The following is a 17,755-nucleotide window of genomic DNA, read 5'->3' as shown; positions in this document are numbered from 1 at the left end:
CCAAACTGAAACTCTGTATTGTTAAACCGTAACTGCACATTCCCCACTCCCCCCAGCCCTTGGCAACCACCAGTCTATTTTCTTTTTCTATGAATTTGACTACTCTAGTGTAATTCTACAGTCTTTGTCCTTTGGTGTCTGGCTTACTTTACTTAGCATATGATCTTCATGTTTCATCCATGTGGTAGCATGTGTCGGAATTTCATTCTATTTTAAGGCTGAATAATATACCACATCTTACTTATCCATTCATGCATAAATAAATATTTTTAAAATAATAGCCACCCTAACGGGTATGAAGTATATGTCATGTGGTTTTGATTTGCATTTTCCTAATGACGGTGATGTTGAACATCCTTTCATGTGCTTACTGGAATCATTTTTAAAGATGCTTTACCCTTGCCCATTGTTTATTTGCATACTCTACAGCAAATTTCACCCTCTTATTCCTTGCCAGTGTCACACAGAAGGATAGAGAGTAAGGGCACAAGCTTCTCTGACTCTATAAGTGGCTGTATTGGGACATGTTTGGACTGCCTTTCTCTGTAGCTCTACAAATCAGCAGGCCTCAGTTAAAACAACTAGTCTACCTAAAAATGGCCTCCAAGTGTCCTCCCTGACTCTAGGTGACCCTCTCTGTTGCCCCAGATTGCTAGCTTCATAGATTAGGTGGAAATAGGAAAACACCTGAATCCTTGGGCCCCAACCTCCTTTCCCACACTCTGCTTCACTGCTTCTGATTTTCAGTCAACCTCCTCAACATTCTCCCATGTGTGTGTGCACCTCTCCTCTTACTCTAAATGGCTTCCCTGCTCCCCACCATCTGGACAAATACTTCACAACACGAACTCTTTTTTCTCTTCCTCAGTTATCTTTTTTAAGACCATTAGCATTTTAAAAATCTGGACCACTATTGGTATTTATTTTCTATATCTTTTAAGTGGGCATTTTATTTATTTGTACTTAAGCCTATAAACCAACAGGCCAAACTGGTACTATTATCATGATAAATTAAAATACAAAACATCTTCCTACAAATACTAGAATATTGAACAAATTAGGAATTGTAGTAAAACAACACAAAGGACAGAGGAAATCGACAAAGCACAGTATAACTTAACTCTTCATGGTAACAACTGAGGTTATTAACAAGTAAAGCCTTACAATCTCAGAAAATGCAAATCATCTTTCAGCACACATCTTTGTATTTTTACTTCCTATTCTTGAGGTTAGATTTTAGAGCCTAGAGATATCCAAATTAGTATTATATCTAGTTATCTATAGCCAGAAACATCTTTTGTCATGCTGCCCACAGCAGCCAACGCTACTGAAACTCCTTTTATCAGACTCCAATAATACCCCCTCTTTCGACACAATCAGTACAATGAGAAACAATATCAAAGCAGAGATATAGGACCCTACAAAACAAAGCTTAGGAGAACTAATACAGCCACTCCCCAAACCAAGATTGAATAATATACTCATCATCACATATCTTCATGCTGTGTGTTCATAGAGTAATTTGGGAATAAATGCATTATTTGCTGGATACTTCAGTTAGTGGTTTGCAGCATTACACTGTAGCTTTCCCCAGCAGTTTCTGAGATGGACTCCAAACCATTGACAGGATTTTGCTGGAACTGGATCCAGGGCTACACAGATTCCTCTCCACAACTGTGGAGCTGATTGTTCCAGGCTTGGTTATTCCAGGTGTAGGGACACCAGGTCTCACTGTTCCAGGAACGGTTGCTCCAATTGGGGTTATACCAGGTCTGATCCTCCATATTGGATGGTTTCCAGAAGGGTTCATCAGCTATCTCTGGTGACAGGAAGAGAAGCCTGGATGTTCTGTAGCTGTTGAGTTGCTCTGAGTCACACTGTTGCTATTCTCTGGCCAGTTGCTGTTCTTACACTTCATTCTCTGGTTCTGGAACCAGGTCTTAACCTGATTGGTTCAGAATGTTGGAATGTTCTTGCATCTGTAGGAGACTGAGGTATTTCTGTCCATGAAATCTCTCACTGAGTACATGTAGCTGGGTCTGAGGGAGGGCAGTTCTGATCTTCTGTTTCTTCACTGGTCGGTATCTTCCTTCTTCACTGTGCTCTCCTCTACAGAAGTGGATCTTAGTTTTACTCTGGGACTGGTTGAAGAATCAGGGCTGTCCTGAAAAGCAGATCCATAGAAGAAGAAAGAGGAGAGATGGTCTCCATGTAGGGTGTCTCAGCAGAAGACATTTGCAAAGATGCATAATGTTCTTCAGGTCCATAAATCTCAGGCACTGGACAAGAATCCCTAGAATTGGATGCTCTGAGACCAGGTGGGCATTGGAGCTGAGCTGGACCCACACTCATGATGCTGAATTGTAGTGGGGGTGGGGAGCAAAATTGTAAGAAAGGTTCATCTATGTGGAAGAGCTTAGAGAAATATGAATATCTCCAGATGTATATTTGCTGCTGAATTGAGCACTGAAGATCTCCAGATATAAGAGTATCAGAAAGATAGGTGGGGGTTGCCTGGGTGGCTCAGTCAGTTAAGTGTTTGACTCTTTTTTTTTGTTTTTTAAGATTTTATTTATTTATTTGAGAGACAGAGAGAATGAGAGAGAGTGAGCATGAGAGGGGGAAGGTCAGAGCAGGAAGCCCACTGTGGGACTGGATCATGGGACTCCAGGATCATTATATGAGCTGAAAGCAGTCACTCAGCCAACGAGACATCCAGGCACCTGAGTGTCTGACTCTTGATCTCAGATCAGGTCTTGATCTCAAGGTCATGAGTTTACGCCCCACTTGGACAATGCTAGGCATGGAGCCTACTTGAAAAAAAAAAAAAAGAATATCAAAAAGATGGGATAGCAAGAGCCAACCAGCCCAATCCAGGAAAAGGTAAGCATTTATTTTCTTTATATTGTTATTACACCATATTTTAAGACATGTGCCCTCAACTAAACGGCAAAATTTAAAGACAAGAACCATATCTCATTCAGCCGTTCACATTCAGTGATGGCTGGGAATACACATACATCTGGCTAAGCTCCAGATGTGCTTGCAGCACCTGGAGGGGGCTTGGGAAGCAGTCCATCACCAGAAGGAAAGTAGTCTCACCACACTCCTGCATACACAGAGCATTTCTTTACTTTTCTCATTGCATTTCTCCCAGTTAGACTTTGTCTTGGATGGGTTTCCAGTTTTGCCCTCCCCCCCACCTGGGTGTCTTCCTCTCCTCTCCTTCCTCTACTGCCTTCCCCAGGTTCCCACACTTTCCCCTCCACCAAACTTGGTTCTATTACAGAGGTTCATCTTCCTGGGGCCAGCACTCCATTCCATGAGCTCAGGGGAGTCTTTGGCTTGTCAGATTCTTCAGAGCAGAGCACATACAGGGCAATCTATTTTTTTCTTTTATTTAAGAAAAAATTTGCTAATGTTGACTGCATCCCAAAACATAACTTCAGTGCTTGTCAGGCTACCAAGTCTCTGTCTCTTTACTTTTGCTTGCCAAGAACTCCCCCTCTCCACCAATGAGATAGAAAAGAAAAAAAAAAAAAATCCTGACTTGCCATATACATAGTACATATATTTATGTAACCCTGCATTTCAAGAAAGAAGATTGTTATTCACTATTTCCTTTCCAAGCCAATCCATTAGCAGGACCCAAATTTCTCCACTTATTTTTCGTCTCTTGTCTGGATGCCCAGAAAAGCCTCCCAGCTCATCTCCCTACTTCCGTTCTTACCCAGCTACAATCTTTTCTCCACACAGCACCAGAATGATTTTTTTTTTTTAAGTAGTCTCAATGCAGGGCTTGAACTCCTGACCCTGAGATCAAGACCCAAGCTAAGATCAAGAGTGGGACACTTAGGGATGCCTGAGTGGTTCAGTTGGTTAAGCATCTGCCTTTGGCTCAGGTCATGACCCCAGGGCCCTGGGATTGGGCCCCATGTCAGGCTCCCTGCTCAGCAGGAAACCTGCTTCTCCTTTTCCCCTGTGCTCCTGCTATCTCTCTCTCTCTCTCTCTTTCTCTCGAACAATTAAATAAAAATCTTAAAAAAAAAAAAAAGGAGTTGGACGCCTAATTGTCTTAACTGAATCACCCAGGCACCCCCAGAGTGATCTTTTTAAACATACCACTCTTCTTAAAACCCTCATGACTCCCCAGAGCACGTAGAACAAAACTCAGACTCTTTACCATGTTAGTAAGCCTTTACATGATCTTGTTCCTGTGACCATTCCACTTCATGTAACAGTTATCTATTGCTGCATAACAAAAGACCCCCAAACTTGGTGACTTAAAACAGTAATGCTTTATTATTTCTCACAATTCTGTAGGTTTCTCCTAAGACCACTCTTACAGCTGCAGTCATCTTGACAGAGCAGTGTTGGATAGAGAGTCCAAATGTCTCATTTGCTTAACAGGCAGTTGGCGTTGGCTGTTGACTGGGCTCCTCAGTTGTTGACTGGGCTCCTCAGTTCTTTTCCTTGTGGCCTCTTAGTGAGCTAGTAAGCTTGTGAACTTCTCTGCAGCACAGAGAGGTTCCAAGAGAGTGATGGCAAAATCTCAAGGTTCCTTAAGGTCCCCACTCTGGAATTTGTATATTACATCTGTCATATACTATTGATCAAAGCAAATCGGGGCACCTGGATGACTCAGACATTTGAGCATCCACCTTGTGATTTTGCTCAGGCCGTGATCTCATGGGTTGTAGGATCAGCCCCACATCAGTCTCCACATTCTGCAGGGAGTCTGGTTGAGATTCTCTCTCCCTCTCGTTCTGCCCATATGTGCGCTTGCACTCTCTCTCAAACAAATAAATCAATCTTAAAAAAAAGAAAAAAAGTTAAACATAACCAGAATAAGGCCCTTTGGGTTACATAATGACTAGGACTCTTATTTTCTCTGTTACTAATTATTATGAAAATGAGTTAAATTTCATTAGCAGTTCACTAAATCAGTAGGAAATGTTCCATAAATGTTAGTAACTATTATCATTATAATTATTACTCTTTTTTTAAAAAGACGTATTTACTTATTTTAGAAAGAGAGCATGCACACATGTAAGTGGTAGCGGATAGAGAGAGAGAAAAGGAGAAAGACAGAGAATCCTCTGGCAGACTCCGAGCTCAGCAGGAAGCCCAATGCAGGGCTTGATCTCAGAAGCCTGAGATCATGACCTGACTGGAAACCAAGAGTTGGCCACTTAACACACCGAGCAGCCCTGGTGACCTAACAAATATTACTCTTTAGCTCACAATATCTCTAGGTCCATTGACATGTCAGTGTTCCTCTATATTATGTGTCTTTTACTTCAAGCAAAGTGAGGGAATTCTTACATTTGAGTAATCCTTGATTGGGATAGCTTTTCTTGTTGGAGTCTTTTTAAAAGTTTCTAACAATCAATAAGCCAAACTAAAAATTTTCACAAGCAAACTGAAGACATATAGTTAAGTGTTTTTCCTGCCTTTCCTCTACAACCATGAGAGAAAGTTGAGGAAGAAAGGTTCCTTTTTGCAGAATCCCATGTGATATATGTGAAAGGTTGATAGAATTTTTAAAAAATCAACATTTTGCAATTCCTGACAAAAATTCAAGGCAAAGATCATTTGATACTATTAGACGAAGGGTTGCTGGGGGTAAGTATACACAGGGGGGCTCAGGGGGTCCCCACCGCCGGATTTACTGATCCATCTCAGTGTCTGAATGAAGAGAGAGCTAACTGTGTCATGCAGGTACTCCCTGCATGTAGAAGGAAATATACATCTCACCTCTCTCAGGTGAGAGGTGGGACGGAGTACACAACATCACTTCTGAAGCATCCTTGCCCACATACTTAAACTGAATCACACCTGGGTTTTAAATCAGACTTCTGGTTTATAGGCAACCCAGAGGTAACAGGGACAAGTTAGGGGACACCTCAGGGAAGCTGTTGGCCGTATGCAGAATGCCGACCACCTGACAACTGGAAAGTGATAAAGAGGGTGTGCTCAGGAGAAGACATGTAGGGTTTTCTTACAAAGTTAAACATACACATTCATTGTGACAAGTTATTCTACTCTGGGGTATTTACCCAAGAGAAATGAAAACACATGTCTACAAAAAGACGCATACAAAAATATTCTTAGCAGCTTTTTCCTCAGGAGCCCAGATTGGAAACTCTCCCAATGTCCAGCAACAAGAATGTGCACAAGCAGATTGTGGTACATGTGGATGATGGAATATAACTCACAGTAAAAAAAAAAAAAAACCATGCAACAGCAGGGATGAACCCCCAAAATATGCTGAGGACAAGTAGCTGCATACAACAAGGAACAGGAAAAACCCATCCACAGTGAGAGAAGTCAGAGCAGTGGCTGGGGGTGAAGGGAGAGTTGTCTGTGAAGGTACAGGAGGAAAGTTTCTAAGGTGAGGGAAACATTCTCTTTCATGATAAGGATGTAGGCTGCCAGGTGTATGCATTTATCCAGACTCTTTGAACTATGTGCTTAATACTTGTATATTTCCTTCTACATAAGGAGAAATTAAGTAAGAGGGAATGAGGGAGGGAAGTTGAGAGAGAGAAAGAAAAGAGGGACAAAGAGAGAGAGAACCAAACAACAAACGTGATGTGTGGACTTCTTAGATTCACAAACAACTGCAAAAAGTTTTATATTTATGGAAAGTTGAATGTGGACTACATGAGCATGTCGATGATTCCAAGGGATTATGAATTTTTAGATGTAAAAATGGCAAGTGGTCATGTAAGAAAGTGCCCAGTTTTAAGAAACGCGTAAGAAAATACCCAGTTTTAAGAAATGCATACTGAGGGACGCCTGGGTGACTCTGTCAGATGGCTGCCTTCAGCTCAGGTCATGATCCCAAGGTCCTCAGATTGAGTCCTGCATCAGGCTCCCTGCTCAGTGGGGAGCCTGCTACTCCCCCTGCTTCTCCTCTCTCTCTTTCTCTCTGACAAATAAATAAAATCTTAGGGGAAAAAAAAGAAATGCATACTGAAATATTTATGGTAATGTAACATGATGTCGGGGCTATAATATCTAAGGGTGAAACATTTAATGGGTCATAAAAAGTGAGCATGACAAAATCATGACAGCTCTGGAACCTAGGTAGTGACTATATGGGGATTTACTGTTCTATTTTTTGGTATATTTGAATTTTTTTGTAATAAAAAAATGGAATTGTTCTAAGTCAATAGAGAATATAATACCCACAATATAAAAGCCAGAAAGTATATGGAAGTTTTCAAAATTATATTCTCTTTCCTTATCAGACCATAGATCAATTTTCCCTGTTTTCTGCCTTTGCAGATTTTTTGCTTTGATTAAAATTCACACCTTCCGAGATCACAATTATGAATGGATTATATTAATCACATTTATTTCATATTTCAATCAATAAATAGTTACTGAGAAATAACAGTAATGTTCTTTACAGAGAACGTTCCAAAAGCAGCACCTACGCCCAGTTGTTCTATCCAGGGAAGGAATCACTTTGGGGGGTCTTCCTGCCTGGCAGAATCGCATCTTACCACCAGGAGGCGCATCCTCACCGAATTTGCTTTAGAAAAGATAACATCAGACCAACATTGTCTGAGGAGCTGGTTACCAGTCTCTTGGCGCGCCCACGACCAGAGTTTGTAATTGTTTAGGCATGTCTCTGGTGACCTCATCCCACTACACTTGAGTCTTTTTGAGGAAACAATTAGCCTGTTTGAACAGAACAGGTAAGGCAAATTAGTAACTGGAAAATTACTAAGTCGTTCTACAGGACGTGTTAGGACATCCTGTACTCCCTTGAGGCTGAGAGTTAGGGTGTGGACCCTGCTTCCTCATTTGATGGCTGGGAAAGGAGACAAGTCACCCCTCTCCCCACAGCGCAGCCCCTTCATTGTCCTTGGGAGGCTGGGCAGTGAGAACAGAAGTGGAGCTGGCCTTGGTGGACGGGGCTTCACTGGGACAGACAAGCCTTCCTCCCCACCCCTCCCTGTCCCTGGCTCCCTTCCTCTCAGCTCTGAGGCCACCGAAATGCAGCCTTCAGAAACTCTGGGTGGGGAAGACCCCAGGCTGGCAGCTGCCTGAAACTGCTGTGTGCTCTAGAAACCCTGGGAGCCGATTCTCCTGGACCTTGTTTCTGTGTAGCCATTTGCTGAGACACCAGTAGGTTCTAGGTTCTAGGCCTCTTCACTTACATCTGGAATTTTAAAAAGAGACAAAAGTGAAACCCCAAACTCAGAGAAAAAGAGATGAGATTTGTGGTTAACCCAGGAAGGAGGCGTGGGGGTGGTCTTTGGAGAAGGTGGTCGAAAGACACAAACTTGCAGTCATAAGATCAATAAGTACCAGGGATATAATGTGTGACTCCATGATTTTGGCAAACACTGTTGTGTATGTTGGACAGTTGATGAAAGTATAAATCCTAAAAGTTCTCAGCACTAGAAAAACATTCAAACCTTTTTTTTTTTTGCCTCTATATGAGATAATAAATTTTAACTAATTGTGGTGATCATTTCATAATATATGTAAGTCAACTCATTATGCTGTACATCTTTAACTTACTGCTGTGTCTTAAGTGTATCTCAATAAAACGGAAAGAAAAGGAAGATCCGAGGAAGGTGGCACCAGAGTGAAGAAACTTCTTGAAGCCCCCAGATCACACCACAGAGGCAGCTGTCTTCTCTCCCTGTACCTGAAGCTCACCCTGGCCTGGATCAAAGTTCAGAGGTCTGAAAGGTGAAAGAAACAGCCGAGAAGAGGGAGGGTGTGAGGAGTGTAATAGAAAGAAATAATAACCAGTTTGCTCAGAGCTCAGAAGAGAGAAGACTCCCTTCTGGCCCCCCCACTCAGGGCTGCTTCCCTCCCCACCCCCACCCCCACCTCACCAAGGATCATTCCCCATCCTTCCCTGCCTCAGGCTTTCCCAGCAGCGCCATCATGAGGGGGCCTCCAGAGGAGAAGACTAACCTGTGTGAGAATCATATTCTACTTACCATTCACATGTACATTCATGCATTCACTAAACAGCTAGCAATGGGGGTCATGCGAGGTGGAGGTGTTGGGGGTGTCTTTGAAGAGCCCAGACAGCTGTCCGGTGGGGGAGCCAGTCATAAGAAAATCATCACGATGCCACAGAAGAACTTCAGGAGCTGCAAGCATAACATAGAGGACAAGAATCAGGACCTTTTGTGGATGGAAAGGAGGAAAGTGCCAAGTTTCAGGAAGGTTTATTGCAGAGGAGGTAAGCATTTGGAGATTCAGTCAGCCAGTCCGCCAGTCCGCCAGGAAATTCTTTCTGAGTGCCTTCTGGGTGCCAGGCACGGGATCCCATCAGTGAAGAAAACAGTCCAAAATCCCTGCCCTCATGGGGATGGCATCCTATTGGTGGGGAGGGTGCAGCGGAGGTACAGACTGTAAACATAAGAACAAGTAAATTCTAGAACAGTTAGAATGCTGTGGGGGAAATAGGACAGCTCATGTGGGGGTTAAAAGTCATGTTGAAGAAGTCAGGGAAGCCTCATTGAGGAGGTGACATTTGAGCAAGGACTTCTAGAAAGAGAAGGCATACACAGCCACTAGGGTGCTGGCCTGTGTGAGGGAGGGCAGGGAGGCCAGTGAGGCTGGAGCGATGCAGGAGGCAAGGCCAGACTGCAGAGGCTTTGCAGGCAATCATGACAACTATGGCTCTTAACCCTGAGAGAAATGGGTGACCATCGGAGCAGTGGTGTGCTGGCAGATTGGGTCTAAAAAAAAAAAGGCCTGTTCTTTAAGCATTTGCCAGTTCCTGTGGTATAAATACTCCCACCATGGCCAATTCCAAGCTACGAATACAACACAACGGAGCAGGGAGGGAGGGTATGTGCAGGAATGCCTCTTGGTGACTGGGACACGCCATTGCACCCACTCTTGCTTTGGGCAGTTTGAAGCAAAGGTGTGACATGATCTGACATGCATTTTAAGAAGGTCACTCTAGCTGCTGTGTTGAGAGGAGGCAATGGGTGGGTGGGAGGGCAAGGACAGAAGCCAAGGCGCCATTCAGGGAGCTAGCGACCTGATCATGGTGACGGCGGGTCTCAGAGATTAGCGGTGGTGGAGATAGCAAGTCCTACACAGATTCTGGCAGTATTCAGAAGTCCATTGAAATCCACCTGGATTTCATGGCAGAATGGATAGGGGATATGAGAGGAAGAAAGTAAGACAGGATGGCTCTGAGGTTATGTGGAAGATTTGGGGGAGAATGTGAGGAAAGGCATTCCAGGCAAAGGGAATAGCATGTGAAAGGCATGTATTTGGGAAAGAGAAGCAAGATCATGTGGCTATGAGGGCAGAGGCAGCAAACAGGGCTGGAAAAGAGGTTCCTGACCAGGAGCACCACAGAGAGGAGCCAGGACCCACTGGCTCCTGGTGGAGCCATTAGTGGAGATCCACTAATAGGGTTTTAGCAGAGAAGTACATGAATAGGTTCATAAATTAAAAAACAACTAGAGAAGCTGGAGGCAGTGAGACCAGTTAGGAAGCCATATCACTGGTCTAGGAGAGACAGAGAGAGTCTCATCAGGACAGTTGCAGTGAAGCTAAAGAGAAGAAGAGGAGAGTCTGAGGGTCATAGAACTGGTTCCAAAGCCAACCTTGAATGTACATGGATCACAGAACACAGTGCGCACTCTGTCCATGTTTGCTCAATAACTAATCAGGGGACTGATGTGAGTCTTATCCTTATAATCTCCTCCCCTCCCCCCACTTATTTCCCAAGTTAAATGTCTTTTCCAAAGGACAAATACATTCGTAATATAAGAATATGGTTCAAATGTTCATGCCCCTGTGAAAGATCTGGAAGTGTTCTCACTCTCAGTCTGGGGGTGTTTACACGGCTGTACCCATAGAAAGGTTCTTCAAGCTGTATAATGAACATTTGTGCACCTCCCTGGAAGCCTGAATATACCTATTGATGAGCCATATTGATTCACTTTACCATGTAAATGACAGAGCTTGGAGCCCTCCCTTAGACCAAGCCCTCATTTCCAGGCAGGAGAAGAAGCCAATAGTATTCCACTAGGATAGACAGAGGAAAGGGGAGTAGACAGAACACAACAACCGATAAACTTGACCCACTACTTTGCTGTTGAAAATCCATGTGGTTATCTATAACATCTGAACCTTTCAAATGAAGTAACGCCTTGAAGTGTATGTGATGGAAGCAGAAGGAACCCGGTACTAGTGACTGGCCCACAACACATGACTCAAGGAGCCCAAATTGGTCTCTTACCAGAGTGATGCAGGACCATCCCAAGACACCATTTTTATAACACCAGAAACCTCTGTCATTGGCCTCATAGTCCACCTCAGCCAGAGAAAGCAGATTTCTTTTGCCCTTCACATTGGTTCCTACTCCACAAGTGGCTTCTCTTCTCCCCCAAGGCCAAAAAATACATGTACCTCTTCCACAAAGCCTTTGTGCATAGGGCTTGTAGCCACAGAACCATGAACTGTTCTAGACAGATCGTGAAGTCTGAACGCCACCTATGCTGCAAAATCCAGCTGTTACTTATTCAAGTGCCATCTTGGATTGTTTTTCCTACTTATAAGGGTCGTGTCCCCAGTTAGCCTGGAAGTGTGAGTTCAGGAGCTAACCTAGCCAGGGCTGGATTCTCAGGGACACTAAGGAATATTTACTCATCTCTGATAATGGCCCACACCCCAAAAAGCAAAAAATAAATGACTACCTCTTGTGCTCACACTCTAAAGAGAATATCCATCCATCTCCACTAATTGGGCTGTCTATAAAAGAACCAGAAGAGAGAACATGTGTGCGTGCATACACGCTCGTGTGCCTATGTGTAGCTGTGTCTGTTTTGAGGGTAGAAACATATTAATAACTATCACTTATTAGATACCTGTTGGGCACCAGTAACTTGATATTCTCATTGAATCCTTATAACAGTCCGGTGAGGAAAATGTTATTTTGGATTCTCTGATTAATAAATCCGTTACAGGTTAGTTGTGGGATTGACATGAGACTTTCTGATTCATTTTCTCTTTGTAGATGTTGAGTGATTTTTATAGCTATGCCATATTTTTTTACACTTCACCAGTTTTTTTTAAAATTTTATTTATTTAATCTCTATACCCAGTGTAGGGTTGGCACTCACAACCCCAAGATCAAGAATCACATGCTCTTCCAAATGAGCCAGCAAGGCACTCCTATACTTTACCCCTTTTATGAGATTATTCTGTCTGTAATTCAGACTCAGTTACATGTGATGACCAAGCTTAATAAGAAAAATACTGACACATTTCTGCATTTAAACACTTATAATGAATGGTAATATTATTCAAGAATAACTTAAGACCACATGATTTTACCAAAATGTTATGATTTTATAAAATCATTTGGTCACTTGTATAATTGTTAGACCTTGACAAATAAAATTTAAGCAAAAAGCAAAACAATAAAAATAATAATGTCTGTTACAAACGGGTATTCAGCATGCTTCAGTAACTTGCCCTCAACTTTCCCCCAAGAATAGAAGTTATTAAATGCCTCAGTTGCTGCGCTGATATCCAGGGAAGTAAAGAGACTCACCCAGGGTCACACAAGCACAGCCTCTTGATTCCCTTTGTCTTCCACTGTGGGACAGAAGTGGTCATGCAAGCAATACAGCCATCTCTGTCCTCAGGGTGGGTGTCCTCTGTCCTTGGGCCTGGGCTGATGACTGCTCAGGTTGGAAATCCCCAGGAAACACAGTCATCACACACCAGCACGAAGTCAGGAGCAAAATGAGGATGAATCTTTCAAAAGGAAATGCTATTCCAGAGTTCACACTGAGGGTATCGCTGACTGAACCTCGTTTCCTTTCCAGTCCTGAGCATATTTCGTAACAAAGGGTTTTCTAAGAATGAAGATTCCAAAAAGTAGCTAGAAAACAAGCCTGACAGTCATGGGATGGTCATCAGGTGAATACCTCACTTACCACATCCTCAGAAACATCCACCAGTGTTTGGTTTCTGTTGTCCTGGCAACAGCCCCCTTAAGTCCGTGCCCATTAGGGCATATCTGAGAGAAGAGCCCACCAAGGGCTGGGTCAGGAGGTTAGACCAAGATATCTCCCAGCCTGAAGTAAAAGTAGGTTGAGATTTATCTGGGGAGAAGGTAAAGATTTAATCCCCCACAGACACACAAGGATTGTTCATATTTGTTTGTTTCACACCCTCCATACTGCTGTGGGCAGGTGTGGGGAAGGAAATGAGGAGGGGTAAGGGGGGAGTGCCCGGGTGTCAAGGAAGCAGGCATAGCCCCCTGCACAGTTGGCACAGTTCTACCCACAGAGAAGACATTCAAGCCACATCTGAGGATCAGATGGAATGGAGTGATGGGATTTTAAGGGGGATTTTCATTTCCTCAATTGTTTTACAGCTGAGGAAACAGACACAGAGAGGTTAAGTCACTTTCCCAAGGTCACAAAGCAGCCTAATCACAGCTTAATCACCAATCCTAGAGCTCCTGACTGTCATCTGCTCTAGCAATCTTCCCAGGAAGACCCTATTCACCCACCAGTTTGCACAGAGCTCTCTGTCCCCCGGCTTTGTCCGGGCCAAGCTCCATAGGAGACACTGCCGCTTTGTGTCGCCCTCCTTGGCACAAGACGAAATCAGGTGGTCCCCATTCTTCCTGTTCCACTCTGCCAAATCTAACTGCACACACTTCCTGTGCACAAAGCCAGCTCGCCAATTATCTGCTCCAATTAAGGAGTGTGAGATGTGGTTAATTCAGTCGCTCTGGAGGGGTGACTGAGGCGAACGATGGGCTGGCCATGCTGGCTACAGGTCCCCTCAGCGGTCCTGGCCGTGCTGTTTCCCCTGGCACCCTTCCCCTACCCCCAGATGGCCACTGTCGTTTCTTTACCTCCCCTCTCTCTCCTTTCTCAGTCCCTGGAGTTCCAGAACTGTGTCTTACTCTCCCTCCCCCTCTGTCAACACAGAGTTCTGTCCTAATTCTGTGTCCTCTGAAAAACTAATGTGTACAGAGTTGTCGGTGGTGGATCATGGATTAACACTCTGCTCTCCCGGAGATGATCAGCTCTCAAACGGCATTGCTCATGATGTGTCTTCTGCTCTTATGCCTAAAGCCAGGCTTGCCACAGATAAATGTAAAAAAGCAGAACAAAACAAAAAACACCTTTTTTGCTTGACGGGCAGACCCCCAAAACTCACTCTACTGCCAGTTCTTTCTGCCTCTTCGCACTAAAGCAAACAAGGCAGATAGAGGCTGAGTATATATGAGTCGCATTGGTTAGGACAACAGGTACTGTCAAGACCAATGCCCTCCTCCCTGCTTAATGGGACACATTTTATGATCCTGATGTGGAATATACATATAATATAATAATATAATAATAATATAATATATAATATACATATAAGATAACCTACCTGTACATACTTTCTCAAAAATAAAATCAGCATAATGCCTTGACAGGAAGGATTCAAAGAAGAAATAAAAGGCTGGTGATTTGTAATAAAGTAATATGTATTTCGACATGGAACTGCTCAGGCCCAACTACAACAGAAGATAAAACAAAGGAGCCGGTGCTGTAATTATTCATAAACTTAAATCAGTACAGTGTGTTGCACTGCATACAACTAGTGTTGTCATTGGTGACATAATTTTTCAAATAGTGAGCAAATCTTTGTAGAGTTCCAAAAAAGAGTTAAAAAAAAATTTTTTTTTGGAGATTTTTGCCTACCCATTTGAGAGAGAAAGAGAACACAGACCAGGGAGAAGCAGACTCTCTGCTGAGCAGGGAGCCTGACGTGGGGCTCAGTCCCAGGAAAGTGAGAACATGACATGAGCTGAAGGCAGACGCTTAACCAACTGAGCAACCCAGGAGCCCCCCAAATTTTTGTTTTACATGGCAGTCACCTTCCTGGAAAATTAGGTGTGTCTGAAGCCATGCAAAAAATACATTCAATTTATTCGTAAAATATAATTATGCTGAAGGCACAGGTCATTATAAACATTTCACTGTTGTTTTAAATCTACATGAATATCTGGGACAAGACATCTCAGACTCCTGTCAGCTAAACACAAGCAGTGCCATATACTGTGGCAACAAAAAATATACCCCACCTCGCCAAAATTTGCAAAATGCTCCTGTGGGTGCTACTGGGCCCTTCACCCCATAGGTCATCATTCCCTTAGCAATTACCTTCAGCCTCTAGTAACAGGGTCCTTAAGTGACAGTAGTTAAACAAATAGGGGTTTGTTTCTCTCTCAAGTAAACTAAAGCTGAAAGCAGGCAATGTTGGGCTGCTTTGTTCAAGTCTCCTATTCTTTCTGCTTTACATCCCTAGTATTGATTTTCAACCTCAAGTTCATGGCTGCAAAGTGGCTGCTGGAGCTCCAGCTATTTGTGTCTATGATCTGGGTATGAAGAAGAAAGAAGAGAGGAAGTCAGGAAGATGGATAAATCTCCTTTAGGAATGTTTCTGGAAGTCCCATCCAACAACTCCCTTTTTATCCATGCTCAAAGCAGGCCTGGAAATAAAATTTTTTAGTTAGATGCTTTGCTGTCTCTAATAATAATATTGGGTTCTATAGTAAAGAAGCCGGAGTGAACAGACATTGGGTAGACAGTCAACAACACCTGGCATACTGTTTCTCTCACCCACCAACAAGATCCAGGGAACCTGCCAAAACCCCAAAGGCAGATTCAACACACAGATCCTACAAGAGGCTTTCAACGTTTTGAGTTCTTTGGCTCAAGGTCTCAAGCTTCTGATGGCTTCCATTCTCATCTGCCATTTCACCCAAGGGAGCACAGTGAAGACTCATTACAATGAGCAGTTCTTTTTTTTTTTTAATTTTTATTTATTTGACAGAGATCACAAGTAGGCAGATAGAGAAAGGAGGAAGCAGGCTCTCCTCGGAGCAGAGAGCCCAATGCGGGGCTCAATCCCAGGACCCTGGGACAATGACCTGAGATGAAGGCCAAGGCTTTAACCCATTGAGCTACCCAGGCTCTCCACAATGATCAGTTCTGACTAGATGCTTGTGCTGAACAAATTTGGCGACAGCGGACCAATCTGAGAAGGGGCTCAAGACCCCAAATCTGCCAGAGCTTCCAGTGTGAGAGCTCAAGATGACAGTGGTTTGGTTTCTCACATTTGATATTCATCATTCGAATGAATGTATGTGTGTTTGTTTTCCAGAGTTTGTGCCAAACCCCCTGGAATTTTCCTAGAAGAGTTTTGTTCCATCTTACAAACATGTATTATTACATCTACAGCCTTTCTCCTGCTGCATGCCAGGGATGCAAGTTGAAGCCAACAATGGCTCTTCCCTGGAGAGCTGACAGCCTGGACATGGGGAGCAGTGGGAGGATGGCAGCCACAGGCCACTACACTCCAAAGTGGTTAGTGCAGTGCCATACTTAGGTGCTCAATAAATAGTGACATTTTGACCTGTTATCTTCTTTGTGATGCTTGGAGATGAATCCATGCTCTTCAAAGCTGACTGGGCTCAGGAGTTACTCACCACACTTCTATTACCAAATGTTCTATTTTTCCTTCCATTTCACTCAGTCAACTATGCCCTAGAATAAGTTCTTGAAATATGTTTTTATTTTCAACCTTGCAGAAAACCTTCTTGCATTGAAGCCATGTCAAAACTCTTGGAACTGAGAAATATCTAGAGATATGCAAAGATAAAAAAAAAATAATCATCATCTCTGTACTTGGAAATTCCTAGTTCTTCCTTAGCCTCAAAATCCCACCAGAGGGCAATTTGGCAGGAATTTTCAGTTTTGATGAAACGTTTATACCCTTTGACCCTGCAATTCTTCTTCTAGGAAATTATACCAAGAAAATTATTTTTATTTTATTTTATTTATTTATTTATTTATTTATTTTTTATAGACATGTATTTTTATCCCCAGGGGTACAGGTCTGTGAATCGCCAGGTTTACACTATACCAAGAAAATTATTAAGGACATACACAAAGGTACAAAACAAGGGTATTTTTAGAGGCTGATTTATAACCATGAAAGCACCTAGATGTGGCTATTTGCAATGTTTTCTAACCAATAATAAAAGATCAGTGACTACAGTACATTCCACACAACAACACAGCATCCATTTGAAATTATTCATTTAACAATTATGTATCAATTACTTACTATATGCCAGGCCCTGTTGTAAATAGGAGGATACATTACTGCATAAACAGACAGTGTGGATCTCACATTCTGACTGTGCACTTTAATTGTATTTATTGACATGAAAATACATTTAGGATAGATCATTAAATGAAAAAAGGTTGGTTACAAAATCATTAATAATGATGATGATAATAGTCAATAACACACTAAGGCACTTAGTAGATAACAAACTAAGGCACTTAGGAGCTTTACATACATTAGTCATTTTATTGATATAAGATCCTAATATGACCCAATGCTTGTTTAAAAATAATTTTTATATTCATTACCATTTTGTTGACCAACACAGGCACAAGTGCAATAATAAAGCAACTGTTTTCTTCTCCCACATTTCCGTGAAACCCGATCTGCGGATTTGTCCTTCTGAGGACCGTGGATGAAATCTCAGGCAGTTCTCAGTATTTCCGGTCTCTTGCAGTCAGGTAGGCAGTCTTACTTTGAGAATTAAAACATCTAGTCCAATTGAACTTCTCTCTATTCGAAGGGGAGTCTTCTCCTTCAGGTTGAACTGCTATGAGCTCAGAATCGTGGAAGGGTTTCTTCTCAGAGCTGCTCCTCT

At 42.8% G+C, this 17,755-nt stretch overlaps 1 long non-coding RNA gene and 1 pseudogene across 4 annotated transcripts; both read right to left on the bottom strand.

The window, feature by feature from the left end:
• Window positions 1-928: 928 nt before the first annotated feature.
• LOC131808600 (homeobox protein NANOG-like) lies at window positions 929-2,761 on the bottom strand (annotated as a pseudogene).
• Window positions 2,762-4,279: 1,518 nt separating this feature from the next.
• On the bottom strand, window positions 4,280-12,897 carry LOC131808601 (uncharacterized). 4 transcript variants are annotated; one of them, XR_009344847.1, is made up of 5 exons: window positions 12,563-12,893; window positions 8,973-9,128; window positions 8,542-8,708; window positions 6,792-8,176; window positions 4,280-4,812 (listed from the first exon to the last, which is right to left on the bottom strand). It is a non-coding gene; the product is annotated as an uncharacterized LOC131808601 (long non-coding RNA). The 4 variants fall into 4 exon arrangements; XR_009344846.1 differs by having other exon boundaries at window positions 6,792-8,708; window positions 12,563-12,897; XR_009344849.1 differs by lacking the exon at window positions 6,792-8,176 and having other exon boundaries at window positions 12,563-12,866.
• Between the last annotated feature and the right edge of the window lie 4,858 nt (window positions 12,898-17,755).

This window comes from Mustela lutreola, chromosome 9 (genome assembly GCF_030435805.1).
Source record: "Mustela lutreola isolate mMusLut2 chromosome 9, mMusLut2.pri, whole genome shotgun sequence".
In the NCBI taxonomy this organism is placed as follows: domain Eukaryota; kingdom Metazoa; phylum Chordata; class Mammalia; order Carnivora; family Mustelidae; genus Mustela; species Mustela lutreola.
The sequence above is the reverse complement of the archived record's forward strand: the minus strand, read 5'-3'. Positions and strand labels throughout refer to the sequence as shown.